We start from the raw sequence: 10,281 nt of genomic DNA, 5'->3' as shown, positions 1-10,281 counted from the left end.
TGTAACAATACATTGATTAAAATAAAAATATACACACCCTGGCGTGTGGGTTAATGTGTATGCAGAAACTCTTCGATGCCAAAAATTGCCATGTATCCTTGGAGCCCATTTAAAGCAGAGAATGAATTAATGCTTGTAATACTTTCTGTAATTCTGCCAGTCCCAGTATTGTTGTTCATTGCAATACTACTAGTAAAGTACTAACTAGTAACTACTGAGTACCAGGACTAAGAAAGCAAAATCATGCAAAACAAACCAAAGACCTTCAGAAATAATAATAAAAAAAGAAAAACTGAGCACCCAGCAGTTGTACATTTCTGAAAGATTTTTTTTTCATGATTCTGCTTTCTTACTCCTACTTTAGTATCAGAAGCATTACATTTGTCGCTTCATATGGCTGCCTTGGTCATGCAGTAATTTTTGGTATCGAAGTTATACTCGTTGCAGTACCTGAGTGCAGTGCAGTGCACACAATATTGCATTGGCCAGGTTGAAAGATGTGTGAATGGTCAGTAGCCATGGGTGAAGCCTTGACGTTGGCGTGAACCAGACTGAATGTTTTATGAAAATGTATGACTGAGTGCCATATGAGTAAAAACACTGAAATTTGTTGGATTATAATATGTACATGTCTGCTCTCTGTAATTTAGTACTATACTATTTAATTTAGGAATAATTATTATTAATAAGTTAAATAACTTTTTTTTAATAGTATAGTAATAAATAAATACAGAAAGACATCTATGAACGAAATCAAACACACTGGACGGTTTGTCACATTAGAAGAATTCTCAGTCCACTAATATTTTTTAAATTACAAAAATAAACATTTTTTTGAACAAACACATTTTATTCAGACATTTTTTTAAAACAATTATCACAAAATAAAAAAAAATAATATATATTATTCTATCAATAAAAAAAGATGAGTGGGGACCCGGGAGGATCCTGCTCCTGAGAGGCCTCCTCCAGGGCTGACAAGCTCCTCTCCACATTCTGCTGCAACATCATGAAGTCGGCATCATATTTTGCCCTGAACTGCTACACTTCCTGCAGGATCTCCTCCAGCTTGGCAAACTGTGCAGGGCATGCACAGCTAGGAGGAGATCCTGCAGGAAGCACGGCAGAACTGGTGCTGGTGCTGGGCTGGGCTGCTGTTGCTGTTGCTGCTGCTGCTGCCACCGCTTCCTCTTCTTACCCTGTAAAGAAACGTAAAAAAAAAAATTCAACAGACATAGAACAATACATATATGGCAAATAAATAAGCAAATATGCGAGCAAGTTTATAAAATCTACCTCTTAGTTTACTAACTTAGAGGGTTTTAGGAAAATGAGGAGTCCATAACAGGAGAGAGGGAGGGAGGGGGAGAGCGGAGGCATATCAGTCTAAATAGATTAGAGAGAGGACATAATTTGAAGGATTGGAAGGAGAAATAAAGGAATCTCTCTCAAGTTAGACAGAATATGATGGTACACTGCAAATCTCTTCTTCTTTCTCCTTCCATTCCTTAGTTTACTCTTTTAGTGTTTATTTATTTATTTCTATACCGATATTAGTCGGCACATCATATCGGTTTACATCAACAAAAGGTGGAAATTACATAGAACAGGGTTGGGGCAGAGGATATTACAATTAAAAGGAAAGGTAGAGTGAAGAAATAGAAGATAACTGGTTACAGATTAACATTCTGTAACTTATGAAACCTATTAACATATTGACATATAATACATAGTGACATATTGTACATGGGCAATTTCACTGAGCGGGTGGGAAGGAACGTATAAGGGATGGAGCTTAAGGGAAGAGGGTATGTGGCAAGGGATGTTATAGTCTAGTCTGGGTATGCAAGGTGGAAAAGCCATGTTTTTAGCTTTTTTCTGAATTTGAAGGGGCATGGCTCAAGACGGAGGTTAATGAGTAGTGCATTCCAACATGCTGGGCCAGCAATAGATAGGGTGCGTTCTCTTGTCGATGTGAGACGGGCATTCTTAAGAGATGGGATGTGCAGGGTGCCTTTAAGGTTTGTTCTGGTAGGGCGGGAGGATTGTGTGGTTTGGAAGGGCTCATTAAGCCAGATGGAGTTGCTTTTGTAGATGGATTATTATAGTGAGGGTTTTGAATAGCATGCGTGAGGGAATAGGGAGCCAATGGAGGTCCTTTAGGAGGGGGGTGTTATGGTCAAATTTGCGAGCACTCATGATGATTCTGGCAGTGGCGTTTTGAAGCATTTGGATGGGCTTAATTGTGGTGAGAGGAAGGCCCAAATACAGGGAGTTGCAATAGTCCAGTTTGGATGAGAGGGTGGCTTGAATGACTGTTCTGAGATCATGGGTGTGGAGTAAAGGTTTAAGTTTTTTATAACATTGAGCTTATAGAAGCCTTCTTTTAGGACAGAGTTGATGTGTTTTTTTAGGTTCAATTGTTGGTCTATAAGAACGCCAAGGTTTTGTACTGGTTGCTGTGCCGTAAAGGAGTTAGAGACTGGGTCATTGGCTGTGATTAGCTTGCGTGTTTGGTTGTGGATAAGAAGCAGTTCAGTCTTAGTTGTGTTAAGGGCGAGGTGGAGATTGAGTTAAGGCACTTTTCCCCAAATTTCAGCGTTGTGGGGATGGATTCTTGTATAGGTATTATGATTTGCACATCATCTGCGTAGATGTAGAATTTTAGGCCTAGGTCGGATAATAGCTGGCAGAGGGGCAGAAGGTAAATATTAAATAGGGTGGACGAAAGGGAGGATCCTTTCACCCCGTCAACCTCACCTTGGGTGAGGTTGACAGGGGTGGATTTGGCATTGCCTAGGTAGGATTGGAACCAAAGGAGGGCTGTGCCTGTGATGCCAATGTCAGATAGGCGGGAGATGAGTAGATAATGGCTTATTGTGTCAAAGGCTGAGGAGATGTCGAGGAAGGCAATGATATAGCTGTGTCCTCTGTCGAGGCCAATGAGGAGGGTGTCAGTGAGGGAGAGTAAGAGTGCTTTCAGTGCTCAGGTTTTTACGAAAGCCAAATTGAGAGGGGTGGAGGATGTTGTTGTCTTCCAGGAAGTCCATGAGTTGGGCATTTACCACCCTTTCCAAGATTTTGGCGATGAAGGGAAGGTTACAGATGGGACGGGTAGTTGGTAGGGTCTGCGGGGTCTAGAGTAGGTTTTTTGAGAAGGGGTTTGACCACAGCGTGCTTAAGGGAGTCTGGGACTGAGCCATTGGAGAGGGAGCAGTTGATGATGTCTGCTATAGGTTTGGCAATGGTGTTAGGAATGGTTAGCAGGGTTTTGGTGGGGATGGTGTCGGAGGGGTGGGAGGCGGGGTTGATCTTTTTGAGGATGGACTCGACTTCCTTGGAGGAAGTGAGATCAATAGATTCTAAAGTAGCCTTGGGGAAGGTGCAGGGGGTGGAGTACATGGGTGAGGATACAGCCGGGAAATGGCTGAGGATGTTTGCGATTTTATTGTGAAAGAAGAGGGCAAGTTCCTCACATTTACTGCTGACTTCAGTACCAGGGATGGGTGGAGGGGCGGACTTGGTAAGGGTTGAGATGTATGAGAACAGGGCTTTAGGGTTGTACATGTACTCATGTATTTTGGAAGTGTAATAGTCTCTTTTCGTTGTAAGAATAGAGGTGCGGTAAGAGTGCATGAATGATTTGTAAGAGGTGGTGTTCTGCGGGGAGGTGTTCTTACGCCAGGTTCTCTCTCTCATTCTGAGGTTATTTTTCATTTGGCGAAGTTCTAGGGGTGAACCAAAGTTTGATGTTCTTTTTCTGTGAGGGGTTCTGGTGGAGGTTAGTGAGAGGACATAGTTTATCTGCTATATTAAGGGTGAGGTTATTCCAGGTGCTGAGGGCAGTATCGGGAGTGGAGCAGTCAAGTTTGTTCAGAGATTCCTTTAGGGCAGCTGTGAGATCTTCAGTGGGGCATGTCTTTCTAAAGGAGAAGGAGGTGTTGTGGGGAGGGTTGCAAATATTAGGGGAGTTTATGTTGAGGGGAACCTCTATAAGTGAGTGGTCTGACCAGGGTACTGGGGTGCAGGAGGCTGGGGAGGGTGAGTGGAAGCATGAGTTGATGAAAATGAGGTCTAGGGTGTGCCCGGCTTTAAGAGTGGGGGAGGAAATGATCTGGTTAAAGCCTATGGCCTGCAGTGAGTCTAGGAAAGTTTCACATGATCGGGAGAGGGGAATGGCGTTTACATGTATATTGAAGTCTCCCAGAAGGATGGCCATTTTTTCAATGTTAATGTTGTCGGATATGAATTCTATGAGTGGGGAACGGTTGTGTTCCAAAAGGCCAGGGGAGGTGTAGATAAGGCAGATTTGAAGTTCAGGGGATTTGAATAGGCCAATTTCATACTTGGGTGGGGTGCTAATGTTCAGCGGGCTGAGTTTGAGGTTCTTTTTAACCGCTAGTAGAATGCCTCCGCCTCTTTTTCTCGGTCTTGGAATGGAGATAATGTCATAGGTGAGTGTGGGAAGTTGGTTTAGTATTACGGTGTCTGTGTCCTTGAACCAGGTTTCAGTGACTGCGCAGATGCCAGGTTTGCAGTCGATCAGTAGGTCATCTAGGATGTGCGATTTTTTGGTGAGGGATTGGGCGTTAAAGAGGATTAATGATAAGGTGGTGATTCCCAGTAGTTGAGTTAGGGGGGGAGATAAGGATGGAGAGAAGGGATTTGCGCTGAGCTAGAGGGTTTGAAAGGTGCAGGCGCGAGGTTCTAAGAGAAGGGTGGTGTTGCGGGGGATAGGGAATATGGGTGTGATGGTGCCTGAAAGGGGGGGCATGGCTGCAGGGTGAGTTAACAGAGCAGTTTATAGAAGTAATCACTTGGGATAAGGCAGTAGATTTCAATAACTGTGGTGATCTTAGGTAAAGGATTGCAAAATACAAAACTCACAGATGGGTGGAGTCCTGGACAATGTGAGGGTCCGAGAGTTCACAGTTCTGTGAGGCTCACAAAGGGGAGCACGAAGGGGCAGGCCCCTTAGGTCGCGCTCCTTTGTGCGCGCGACTCCTGGTGCGCAGCGTCGCAGAGCAGGGCCTTGGTTTAAATCCCTGGCACTGACGTCAGTGTGGCTCTAGTCCTCTGATTGGGCAAGTGAGCTCAGGGAAGGAGTGCTCTGGCTGATCACGTGGTCTCCGGACCGCAGGGCAGCTATGGAGGTCGCTGGGCTGCTGGACTTGGCTCTTGGGCTGGGCTCTTGCCACGGAAGGCAGCGCCGATCGCGCGAGCCGGCTGTGAAGGGCAGGCAGCTTGCAGGAGGAGAAGAGCATCCGTCGGTCACGTCAGTCGGTCGCAGACAGCTGCACCCTCTCTGCCTTACCACTTTTCTACCTATCTCCTCTCCTCTGGGAAAGATGTCTGCCTCCGCTGCTATTTGCCAACCTCTCTGGCTTCCCCAGACCGGCATGGGCGATTGCGTTCACCATATTTTCTCCTGAGTCCTCCTAGGGTGCGGGCACGCGTGCTACCCTCTCCTTTGAATGCATCATGGCAGGAATCTTGGGAGCGGCCCCACCGCATGATGTCACTACCTCCAAGTACTTGGCCTCCATTCACCAACAGTGTTACAAGTTAGCAAGGATTACGGTCCAGCTAATTCTGACCGCTTCTAAGCTGCCCGCTTGGATCACCTCCTCCTACCCTCTGGGGTATCTCGCTGATTCCTGGAAGTTCTGGTTACCCGCTCCTCGGGGGCCCTTCCGCTTCTATCCATCCTCCAGGGTTTGCCTTGTTGTAACTATTCAGGACACCCGCTCCTTGGGGGTCTTGTCTGTTCTTTTCTCCAGGAACCCTGCCGGAAGGAACCCTAGGTACTCGCTCCTCAAGGGCCTGCTTGCTCCTATCTCTTCGGGTATCCTGCACCACGGACCTCGGGTCCTCTACCTTGCTCATCTACTACAGAGGAAGTACAGCCTTGACAAAAGCTACCATTCCAGTGAGTACCTCAGTTCTTCAGACTCTATCTGCTTTACCCCACCAGATCCTCGGCGTACTCTGCTTGCGGACCACTACCAGATCTATCTACATCAGCCAGACTACTGGGACCGGGTTCTCGGGTTACCCCGCTCTGCGGACCACTACCGGACCTACATCTCCCAGCCAGGGTGAGAGCTACATGACATCTAAATATCCTGTGTCAGGTCGTGACTCATTCCAGAGGTACTCAGAGTCAACAAGCACAATCTGCTTCTCGGACAGCACTGTTGCTGTACAATAAAGCGTCTTTCCTCTGTGTCTGCTGACTCCAGAGTTCAGCCTATCGCTGTGGTTCTCCACGGGTCCTCTGTGGGAGGAGTCATCGCCACAACGACCAAGGGTCCACAAACATGCCTTAAACACAACACGTAGTCACTCAGTGTCATTATAATATATACAAATCATACATACATCTATCCCAGCCACTTTAACTGACTGATCTCAAAAAATGATTTTGTTTTTCAGCCTCAGTTAGATATATTACCTGGTCCACTAGCTGCTGGTGCCTCCATCCTCCTCTGGTGGCAGCTCCTGCTAGGCCCAGGTAGCCCAGCCTTATCCCTGCCGGTGTGCGGTTCTGTACAAGACAGATCAAAATTTTAAAAACAGGAATGAGATCAGCCACAAGCATTCATTCACTTTTATAATAAATAAACAAACATAATTAAACACAAATTAAATTCCATTACAATTAAATGTCATTACAATTAAAATTTAGTACAGCAGCAGCAACACACTTATTGAATGAATATTTGTGTACTTGTGTAGTATTCTGAAAACAACCTACCAGGCAAGGGACAGGAGAGAGTCCTACGGACCTCCTCAAGCTGTCTACCCTCGTGAAGTTGCAGGTGATAACCTGAGAATTAGAGGGATAAAGGAAAAAGAATAAGATTGATTAATTACAACATGCCCAAGTTTTGCCTTGACCTACTAGGTTATTTTTTATGCAACATAGAAAAGTTAGTTCAATGTGGCATTCAAAATCCCAAATACCACATTTGAAAATCATAAATATAAATATTAATACCTCAGATATCTTTGTTTCTTTTGTAGTATAGTTAGTATTAATACTAGTATAGGGTGGGTACTACTACTACTTCTGTTCTTCTAAAATAAAATATATTATTTTAAATTATTGCTGTACTTATAATTTTATATAACTCACTCTATGCTACTACTGTATTCAATTTTCAAATACAAAATATAAATGATTAATAATATGCACAACATTCTTATCTCTCACCTTCCTTTTTGAGATCTTCGATCTCACGAGGGTAAGAGGCTCACCAGCAAAACCTCCTGGAGAGGCCCAGGCTGCAGAATCCCTTTCCAGGTTCGGCTGGCAGCCTGGGGGAGGATGAGCCGGGCCAGGAGGTCCACATCGACCTCCGAAAAGCAGGGCTTCCTGGACCTTCCTCTCTTCTTTGCAGCTGCCACCTTGGAAGAGGATGGTGGGGGCAACACCCTGTCACGTTCCATCCTACCATGGGAAAATAAAAAGAATATAAAAAAAAGTATGTGCTTTAGGACAGCTGTCTGTTCAGAAGCTCACACCTTAATGCAGAGAGCTGTCTCACCCGTCACAACACTCCCCCCACACCCACACCCACACACCATTCACTGGCTGGTATATGGAGGAGGGGAGAGGGTGACAGGCCAGGCAGCTCCCCCTCTCTGTTCAGAAGCTCACTTAATGCAGAGAGCTATCTCTCCCATCACGATCCTCCCCCCCACACCCACACACTGTTCACTGGCTGGTATATGGGGGAGGGGAGGGGGTGACAGGCCAGGCAGTTCCCTCCTCTCTGAAGGACAGCTGTCTGTTCAGAAGCTCACACCTTAATACAGAGAGCTGTCTCACTCGTCATGATCCTCCCCCCCCACACCCACACACCATTCACTGGCTGGTATATGGAGGAGGGGAGAGGGTGACAGGCCAGGCAGTCCCCTCCTCTCTGAAGGACAGCTGTCTGTTCAGAAGCTCACACCTTAATACAGAGAGCTGTCTCACCCATCACGATCCTCCCCCGCAATCCCATACACAATTCACTGGCTGGGACATGGGGGAGGGGAGGGAGTGATGGGCCAGGCAGCTCCCCTGTCTCTGAAGGACAGCTGTCTGTTCAGAAGTTCACAGCTTAATGCAGGGAGCTGTATCACCTGTCACAACACTCCCCCCACACCCACACAGCACTCCCCGTCTGGTATATGGGGGAGGGGAGAGCGTGATGGGCCAGGCAGTTCCCCCATCTCTGAAGGACAGCTGACAAAACTGGTGAGAAAACTGTGGCCAGGTTGTCAGTCTCTGTGTTAAACTTTTTTTTTCACTAAACTAGCATAAAATAAAATGAAGTTCTTTGTGTGTTAAACTTTTTATTTCCCCTAATGTAACTTACTTAAGTTAAAATGAAATAAAGTACTTCATTTAATATTATTTTTATATTTTATGCTACTTTAGCGAAAAAAAATTAAATAAATTTAGTGAAAATTTTTTTTTTAACTGTGGTCACTGTTAACTATATATATATATATATATATATATATATATATATATATATATAAAACTAAAACAAAACTTTATATACTTACAGTGTTTATGCTCTGCTGGTTATTATTCAGTCTTCTCTTGGAACAGGAACAGTGCTGCACTGCCACCTGCCTGTCTGTGCGGCGTGTGTGCTGTCTCGAAGAAGCAAAAAGTTACTGTGCACATCAAAGAAGGAAAATGGCCCCTGGGGATACCACCGAGCATGCTCGGATTAGTGCGCACTAATTAAGGATTAGTGCATGCTACCTCTGGATGGGCAGTTAGTTATGGCTCTACATTCCCATGGCTGACTTTAGGTGGAGAGAACCAATGGGAACGCACAACCATACTTCTAGCTAACGAACTCCTCATGAATTGATATGTTTTAATTTTTAAATACCACTTTTTGTTAGTGTGCACTAACATTAGTTACAGCGTACCACTAGATACGTAGTGCGCTGTAAGTTCTATTAGGGCGTACTAACTAACCTGATCGTGCGCACTAAAGGGCCTTAATGCGCATTAACATCTAGCTAGCGCGCACTGTCTTGTCCGGTGTACTGCGCAATAATGTTGATATAGTGTGCACTAACTTGTTGTTAGTGCACGGTAAGGCCCATTAGTGCGCACTAACGCAGTTCGTCGAAAAATGCCGAAAAAACAAACCATAGGAAAACTAAATTTTTCGCAGAGCACTCGAACCGAAGCCCGACCCAAAAGCTTTAAACGAAGCACATCTCTATTAAAATGTAGCAATGTTTAAACTGTTTTATTGTATATTATGTACTGGTTCAAATGGCTGCTACTGTTTCTTTAAGAGGAGTTGGGAGCTGGTAACCGAGCTAAGAAAGCTCATGGCTGGGGAGGGGGGGGGTGTTGATGATGTCACCAACCTAAATGGCCACCTAAGACAGTTCTCTGGTCTCCAGAGAGCCTTTTTGAAGCTATATTGCAGCACTCAGTGGAGCTTTTGCACCGCCACCTAGCTTGGAGTGACGCTAAGAGAGCAGGCATGACTGCCAAGAAGAAAGCTGTCGATTTAAAACAGTTTTCTTTCTCGAAGGCCAGGGACGTTTTTTGCAGCGGCAATGGCAATGGCAAGTGAGGCCAACTTAACAACAGAGAAGAAATCAGCAACAGATGAAATTTAATGTGGACAAGTGCAAGGTATTGCATATAGGAAAAAATAACCCTTGCTATAGTTATATGATGTTAGGTTCCATATTAGGAGCTACCACCCAGGAAATAGTTCTAGGCATCATAGTGGATAATACTTTAAAATCATCGGCTCAGTGTGCTGCAGCAGTCAAAAAAGCAAACAGAATGTTAAGAATTATTAGGAAAGGAATGGTTAATAAAACGGAAAATGTCATAATGCCTCTATATCGCTCCATGGTGAGATCGCACCTTGAATACTGTGTACAATTCTGGTCGCCGCATCTCAAAAAAGATATAGTTGCAATGGAGAAGGTACAGAGAAGGGCAACCAAAATGATAAAGGGGATGGAACAACTCCACTATGAGGAAAGGCTAAAGAGGTTAGGGCTGTTCAGCTTGGAGAAGAGAAAGCTGAGGGGGGATATGATAGAGGTCTTTAAGATCATGAGAGGTCTTGAACAAGTAGATGTGAATCGGTTATTTACAGTTTCGAATAATAGAAGGATTAGGGGGCATTCCATGAAGTTAGCAAGTAGCACATTTAAGACTAATCGGAGAAAATTCTTTTTCACTCAACGCACAATAAAGCTCTGGAATTTGTTGCCAGAGGATGTAGTTAGTGC

The 10,281-nt window shown here is 44.8% G+C and overlaps 1 long non-coding RNA gene across 2 annotated transcripts; it reads right to left on the bottom strand.

Annotated features, from left to right (window-relative positions):
* Nucleotides 1-1,155: 1,155 nt before the first annotated feature.
* Nucleotides 1,156-9,701, bottom strand: LOC115092314. 2 transcript variants are annotated; one of them, XR_003856991.1, is made up of 5 exons: nucleotides 8,563-9,701; nucleotides 7,217-7,453; nucleotides 6,758-6,829; nucleotides 6,455-6,547; nucleotides 1,156-1,199 (listed from the first exon to the last, which is right to left on the bottom strand). It is a non-coding gene; the product is annotated as an uncharacterized LOC115092314 (long non-coding RNA). The 2 variants fall into 2 exon arrangements; XR_003856990.1 differs by lacking the exon at nucleotides 8,563-9,701 and having other exon boundaries at nucleotides 7,217-7,911.
* Between the last annotated feature and the right edge of the window lie 580 nt (nucleotides 9,702-10,281).

The sequence above is a fragment of the Rhinatrema bivittatum genome, chromosome 1 (assembly GCF_901001135.1).
Source record: "Rhinatrema bivittatum chromosome 1, aRhiBiv1.1, whole genome shotgun sequence".
Lineage (NCBI taxonomy): Eukaryota > Metazoa > Chordata > Amphibia > Gymnophiona > Rhinatrematidae > Rhinatrema > Rhinatrema bivittatum.
This window is presented reverse-complemented; position numbering and strand designations above follow the sequence as displayed.